This window comes from Suncus etruscus, chromosome 14 (genome assembly GCF_024139225.1).
Source record: "Suncus etruscus isolate mSunEtr1 chromosome 14, mSunEtr1.pri.cur, whole genome shotgun sequence".
Classification (NCBI taxonomy): Eukaryota; Metazoa; Chordata; class Mammalia; order Eulipotyphla; family Soricidae; genus Suncus; species Suncus etruscus.
Genome location: NC_064861.1, coordinates 56,601,941 through 56,608,491, shown reverse-complemented (window position 1 = coordinate 56,608,491; position 6,551 = coordinate 56,601,941). Strand labels below are relative to the sequence as shown.

At 36.0% G+C, this 6,551-nt stretch overlaps 1 non-coding gene across 1 annotated transcript; it reads right to left on the bottom strand.

Moving 5' to 3' along the window:
- Window positions 1-2,708: 2,708 nt before the first annotated feature.
- On the bottom strand, window positions 2,709-2,841 carry LOC126029387 (small nucleolar RNA SNORA51). Its single transcript, XR_007502998.1, has one exon. It is a non-coding gene; the product is annotated as a small nucleolar RNA SNORA51 (small nucleolar RNA).
- Window positions 2,842-6,551: the final 3,710 nt, after the last annotated feature.

The following is a 6,551-nucleotide window of genomic DNA, read 5'->3' as shown; positions in this document are numbered from 1 at the left end:
GCCTGCGACTGGTCTTGTGGAGTCTGAACAATGGCTCCTAGCAGTCATATATCAGGAAATGTCCTCATATGGGGATTTCTCAAAATCCAAATCTGGTAGTGATCAACAGTCCACAACAAAGGGAAGTGGAAGAAAAGGGAAAGTGGGACCACTGAGAGAAAATCAGCAGCAGTAACAGTGGTAGCTTCTTCTCAGGCTGAGGCAAGGTGAGCTGGGAATTTATCTTTTTACTTTGGGAATTGATTGACAGCTGGTTGGGGTGGGGGAAACCTTCTGGTTCCTAAGAAATTAAGAACTTGGGATAAAAAGGGTTAAATTGTGAGAAATAAAAGATCGGGACAAAAAATCAAGAGTTATTATAGACATATTAAAATTAAGATATTAAAACTTCTTATAGTGAGCACAGTAGTGGGAGTCTATGGCTTCCACTAGTTTCTATGTACAAAATCATTAAAACATAATTACATAGATATCTATACAGAGCAGTTGATTGGACACCTGCTCAATCTAAGCAGCTGTATCAGTTGCTGAAGGTCTCTTTAAAGTATAGAAGAGAATAAAAGCTTTTGTGTTTCTCCTCTTCCATTCAGCTCCATCTCTGCTGCTCATTGTACTCTGAGGCTAATGGTGTTCAAGACAACTACCAATTAGATCATTGTGTTGCTCCGTGAAGTTATTCTATATATCACATATAAGTGATAGTCTGTATTTATCCTTCTTTTTGTTTGGCTTAATTCATTGAACATATCTTATATCTTATATGTATATGTATGTATATATATGTATATATATGTATATATATATATATATATTTAGGTATAAGGCTACCTCTCTTTTAACGCACACCAAATGAAAATTACAGAAACGTAAGAGAAAAAGAGTAGAACCCTCAAAGGTTAACAGTATATGTTTAATAAAGCTCGACATTGAAGTGCCACAATCATTTTACATTTGTCATTTGTAGTGAGTGACTGTGATTTTTAAATTATGAATTACATTGAGAACAAAAAGAGGGGGCTTCTCCAAGAGCAGCTGGCTGGGTGCAGTGATTAATAGTACAGCTAGAGGGAGACAGAGGTCCTCCTCTGTGTCCCATAAAAGCTGAACAGAGAACCGAGCACCGGAAAGTCACATACCAGTGATGACACATGGTAGTTGGATGGGATTCAATGCTAGGTAACTCAGCTCTTTGGCGTGCCCTGAAAGATTAATTAGGACAAGCAGATGACTGAATGATGATGCTTGGCAGCTGAATGGGATGCAGCTGTAAGAGGGGGGCAGATCACTCGTACCTGAAGCTGAAGTAAGTTTCAGCATGCCATATACCAGCGTATAAAACAACCCCAACTTTTAAGAAGTTTCTCATGGGTTAAAAAGTCATCTAATATGCTGGAAAATACAGTATGTACCACATCTTAATAATTTACTCATCTGTAGTTGAACATCTAGGTTGATTCCAAGACTTAGCTATTGTACTGAGTGCTGCAATAAATAGCTGTGTGCATGCATTCTTTTGGATTAATGTTTTTCTAGCCTAGGAATATATATAGATACTCAAAAGGGGATTGCTGGGTCATATGTTAGCTCAATTTTGAGTTTAGTAAGAACCCTCCACATGTTTTTTCATAGGAGTTGGATCAAGCAGCATTTCCACCAGCTATGGAGAGTTTCTTTCTCACCACATCCTTCCAACAGAGATTGTTCCCAGTATTTTTGATATGTACCTTACTGGTGTAAGATGATATATCATTGTTGTCATGATTAGGATTTTCCTATAGATAAGTGATAATAACCATCTTTTTCGTGTGTCTGTTGGCCATCTATTGGTGTTCCTCAGAGAAGTACCTGTTCATCTATTCTCCCCATTTGTTGATAGGGTTTTTTGAGTTTTGTGGAGTTAACCTTTGTGAGTACTTTGTATATCTGATGTGTTGAGTGCAAAAATGTTTTCCTTTCAGTTAGCTACCTTCTAATTTTTGTTTGTGTTTCTTTTGCCATACAGAAAATTTTTAGTTTGATGTAGTCACATTTATCTAGGTTTGATATTATAGCTCTTGTTATTGGCATACTAACATTGAAAACTTCTTTGGAGTATTCTGCCTAAGTTTTCCTCAATGAGCTCTATGGATACTGTTCTAATATCAAGATCTTTAACAATCTTTAATTTCTTACACATAGTTATCCCATTGTTCAAACACAATTTTTTGAAGAGACTTTTTTCATTTCATATTTTTGACTCCTTTGTCAAAGATTAGTTGACTATATGCTTGGGGCTTGTCATTGGATATACTATTCTGGCCAATTGGTTTTAAAATCTTTGTCCCAAAATCATGCTATTTTGATCACTATGGCTTTGTAGTAGCTTCAAATTAGATAATGATATGCCTTCAGTTTCTTGTTCTTCAGTATTGATTTGACTACTCTAGGTTTTTATAGTTCTACACAAACTTTATAATTGATTGTTAGTCCTTGAAGATGTTTTTCTGAACTTGGATAGGGATTGCATTCAATCTATATAGTAGTTTAGGTAAGATGGTCATTTGAAGATATTGATTCTTCAAATCCATGAGCATAGATTGGTCTTCCATTTCCTTAGGTCTTCTTTAATTTCTTTCTGAAGTGTTTTGAAGTTATGTTGAAATGAGTCTCTCTCCTCTATTATTAGGTTGATTCCTATGTACTTGATAGTTTTGGACCCTATTTTATTTTTTTGTCCCCAAATTCACAATACAGACCAGGCAAAGGGCCTGGGTTGAGGTGTATATGGGGTTCATTTACTGTACCTCCTCTTTCTACACAGTCAGTGTAAAGAACACAGTCTGTGGTAAGAATTGAGAGGCCTTATCTTTTTTGATTTTTTAATATATATATATATACATACATATAAAAATCTTTAACCAGTGCAACATTCCCATGACCAATATTCCAACTGTTCTTCCTCCCTACCCCACACCGGCCTGTTCTCTAGACAGGCTTTCTACTTCCCTCATTCAGTCACATTTTGTTATGATAGTTCTCAGTGTGTAATTATTTCTGTGACTTCACTAAACTATCCCTGTGGTGAGTTTCATGTCAGGAGCTGGACCCTCCAGTCCTCATTTCTTGTCTCTTAGAATCATTACACAATGTTCTTTATTTTTCTCAAAACCCATAGATGAGTGAGACCCTTCTGTGTTTATTTCTCTCTCTGACTTATTTCACTTAGCATAATAGATTTCATATAAATCCATGTATAAGAAAATTTCATGACTTCATCTCTTCTGATGGCTATATAATATTCCATTGTGTATATGTACCATAGTTTCTTTAACTATTCATCTATTGAGGGGCATCTAAGCTGTTTCCAGAGTCTGGCTATTGTAAACAACGCTGCAATGAATATAGGTGTGAGAAAGGGATATTTGCATTGTATTTTTGTGTTCTTAGGATATATCCCTGAGAGTGGTATAGCTGAATCGTATGGGGGCTCAACTTCTAGCTTTTGGAGAAATCTCCATATCGCTTTCCACAAAGGTTAGATCAGATGGCATCCCCACCAGCAGTGAATAAGAGTTCCTTTCTCTCCACATCCCCTCCAACACTGCTTGTTCTCATTCTTTGTAATGTGTGGCAATCTCTGTGGCATAAGATGGTATCTCATAGTTGTTTTGATTTGCATCTCCCTGATGATTAGTGATGTGGAACATTTTTTCATGTGCCTTTTAGTCATTTGTATTTCTTTTTTGTCAAAATGTCTGTTCACTTCTCCCCATTTTTTGATGGGGTTAGATGTTTTTCTTGTAAAGTTATGTCAGTGCCTTGTATATTTTGTATATTAACCCCTTATTGATGGGTATTGGGTGAATAGTTTCTCCCACTCAGTGGGTGGCTCTTGTATCCTGGGTGCTATTTCCTTTGGGTGCAGAAGCTTCTCAGATTAATATATTCCCATCTGTTAATCTCTGCTTTCACTTGCTTAGAGAGTGCAGTTTCCTCCTTGAATATGCCTGTAGTCTCAATGTCCTGGAGTGTTTTGCCTAGGTGTTGTTCTATATATCTTATGGTTTTGGGTCTGATATCGAGGTCTTTAATCCATTTGGATTTTACCTTTGTACTTAATGTTAATTGGAGGTCTAAGTTTGCTTTTTTACAAGTGGCTAGCCAGTTGTGCCAACACCACTTATTGAAGAGTCGTTCCCTCTTCCATTTAGGATTTCTTGCACTGTTATCAAAAATTAGGTGACAGTATATCTGGAGAACATTCTCTGAGTACTCAAGCATGTTCCACTGATCTGAGGGTCTGTCTTTATTCCAATACCATGCTGTTTTCATAACCATTGCTTTATAATACAGTTTAAAGTCAGGGTAAGTAATGCCTACCATATTCCTTTTCCCATTTATTGCTTTAGCTATTCGTGGGTGTTTATTGTTCCAAATGAATTTCAGAAGTGTTTGATCCACTTCTTTGAAAAATGTCATGGGTATCTTTAGAGGGACATTAAATCTGTACAATGCTTTGCCAAATGCAATAAATGCATATAGCAATGTGGCAGGCTATAAAATTAACACACAGAAATCAATGGCCTTTTTATACACCAATAATGATAGGGAAGAAATGGATATTAAGAAAACAATCCCGGGGCCGGGAAGGTGGCGCTAGAGGTAAGGTGTCTGCCTTACAAGCGCTAGCCAAGGAACGGACCGCGGTTCGATCCCCCGGTGTCCCATATGGTCCCCCCAAGCCAGGGGCGATTTCTGAGCACATAGCCAGGAGTAACCCCTGAGCGTCAAATTGGTGTGGCCCAAAAACCAAAAAAAAAAAAAAAAAAAAAAAAAGAAAACAATCCCATTCACATTAGTCTCACATAAACTCAAATACCTGGGAGTCCACTTGACTAAAGATGTGAAGGGCCTATACAAATAAAACTATAAAACCCTGCTACAAGAAATAAGAGAAGACACACGAAAATGGAAGTCCATACCCTGCTCTTGGATTGGCAGGATTAATATCATTAAAATGACAATACTCCCCAATACTTTGTACAGATTTAATGGACCCTATTTAAATGGGATAGACTCTCTTCCCTTTCTCCTCTAAGTCATTATTTATATAAGGAATGAAACTGTCTTTTGTGTATTGACTTTGTAGCTGGCCACATTACTGTATTAGTTTATTGTTTCTAAGAGCTTTTTTGTGGACTCTTTAGGGTCTTTAATGTATATCATCATGTCATCTATAAACAGAGATAGTTTGACTTCCTCTTTTCAAAGTTGGATTCCTTTAAGTTCCTTCTCTTGTCTTCTTGCTATTGCTAGGACTTTTAATACTGTGTTGAATAAGAGTAGAGACAGTGGACATCCTTGACTCCTGCCAGAACTTAGAGAAAATGCTTTCAGAATTAGGTTTCTTATGGATATATTTGTCATGTAGTATCATGTTTCTGGGGTTCATTTTTAATCTCTTTATTGAGTGCTTGAGAGTCATATTTCAGGAGACACATAGCTGGTCAGAACTAAAATTTATTCCCTGCTTTACATTTTCTACAGTTAATGAATCCTAGATCAAACATAAACACTTGGGTTTACAGCCAGGAGTGATTTTTGAGCATGGACATAGAAATAAGTTCTGAATATAGTTGTGGCTCCAAAAGCAAAGTAGACAAACAGAAAAGAACTGAGGCCAAAAAGATACCAAAGTGGGTGGGGTTTTTGCCTTTCACACGCCAATTCATGTTGGATAGTCAGCATCTTTTATGGTCCCTCAAGCCTTTCAGGAATGATTTCTGAGTGCATATACAGGAGTAACCCTTGAATGCTGCTAGGTGTTGCTCAAAAACAAACAAACAAAAAACAATAACAAAAACTAAACAGAACAACAACAACAAAAAGAAAACCTTATTAAACTTCCATAAGATTTTCTGTGGCTCTTTATCCATAATTTCCCCCACATCCAATGTAAGGAAATTCTGATTTGTAACAACCTATTAGTTTGACCAGCTTCGTGTATTTGAAATATAGTTTCTAGTACTTTTGCTTACCATTTTATTTCTAATTATATATTCCATATTTTATATAGTTGTATAATTTTTATAACCTTTGTGCTGTTGTGCTGTGTTCAAATTAAAATTATATATATATATAATAAATTACTTGGCAATCAGATTATGCATAATTTGGTAATATTCTATTTTAAGATTAATAAAGTATTGATTTGAACTTTATTATTTTAAGTAACTGTTTATCTTTACTAGGTACACAAACCAACGTAAAACCACTATGCCATAAAGTGAGCATTTATTATGTTTTTAGTAGATACTGGTAACATTTTTCTTTGGAGTTAATTTTTGTTACGTAAAATTTGAACATGTTTTTCAATCCTTCATTTTTGCTTTTAATGTAATGTCTTTTTCTAGCCTGGTGCATCTCCATAGTATACAATTCATTTCCTGCTTGGTCAAGTTCATAGTCTGGGCTTTTAGAAATATTTTAGTCTCTGCATCTCACACCATTGATGTTCTTGCTGATATCATTTGGTCTCATGCATGCTCAAAGAATTTATTATCTCTCTCGTA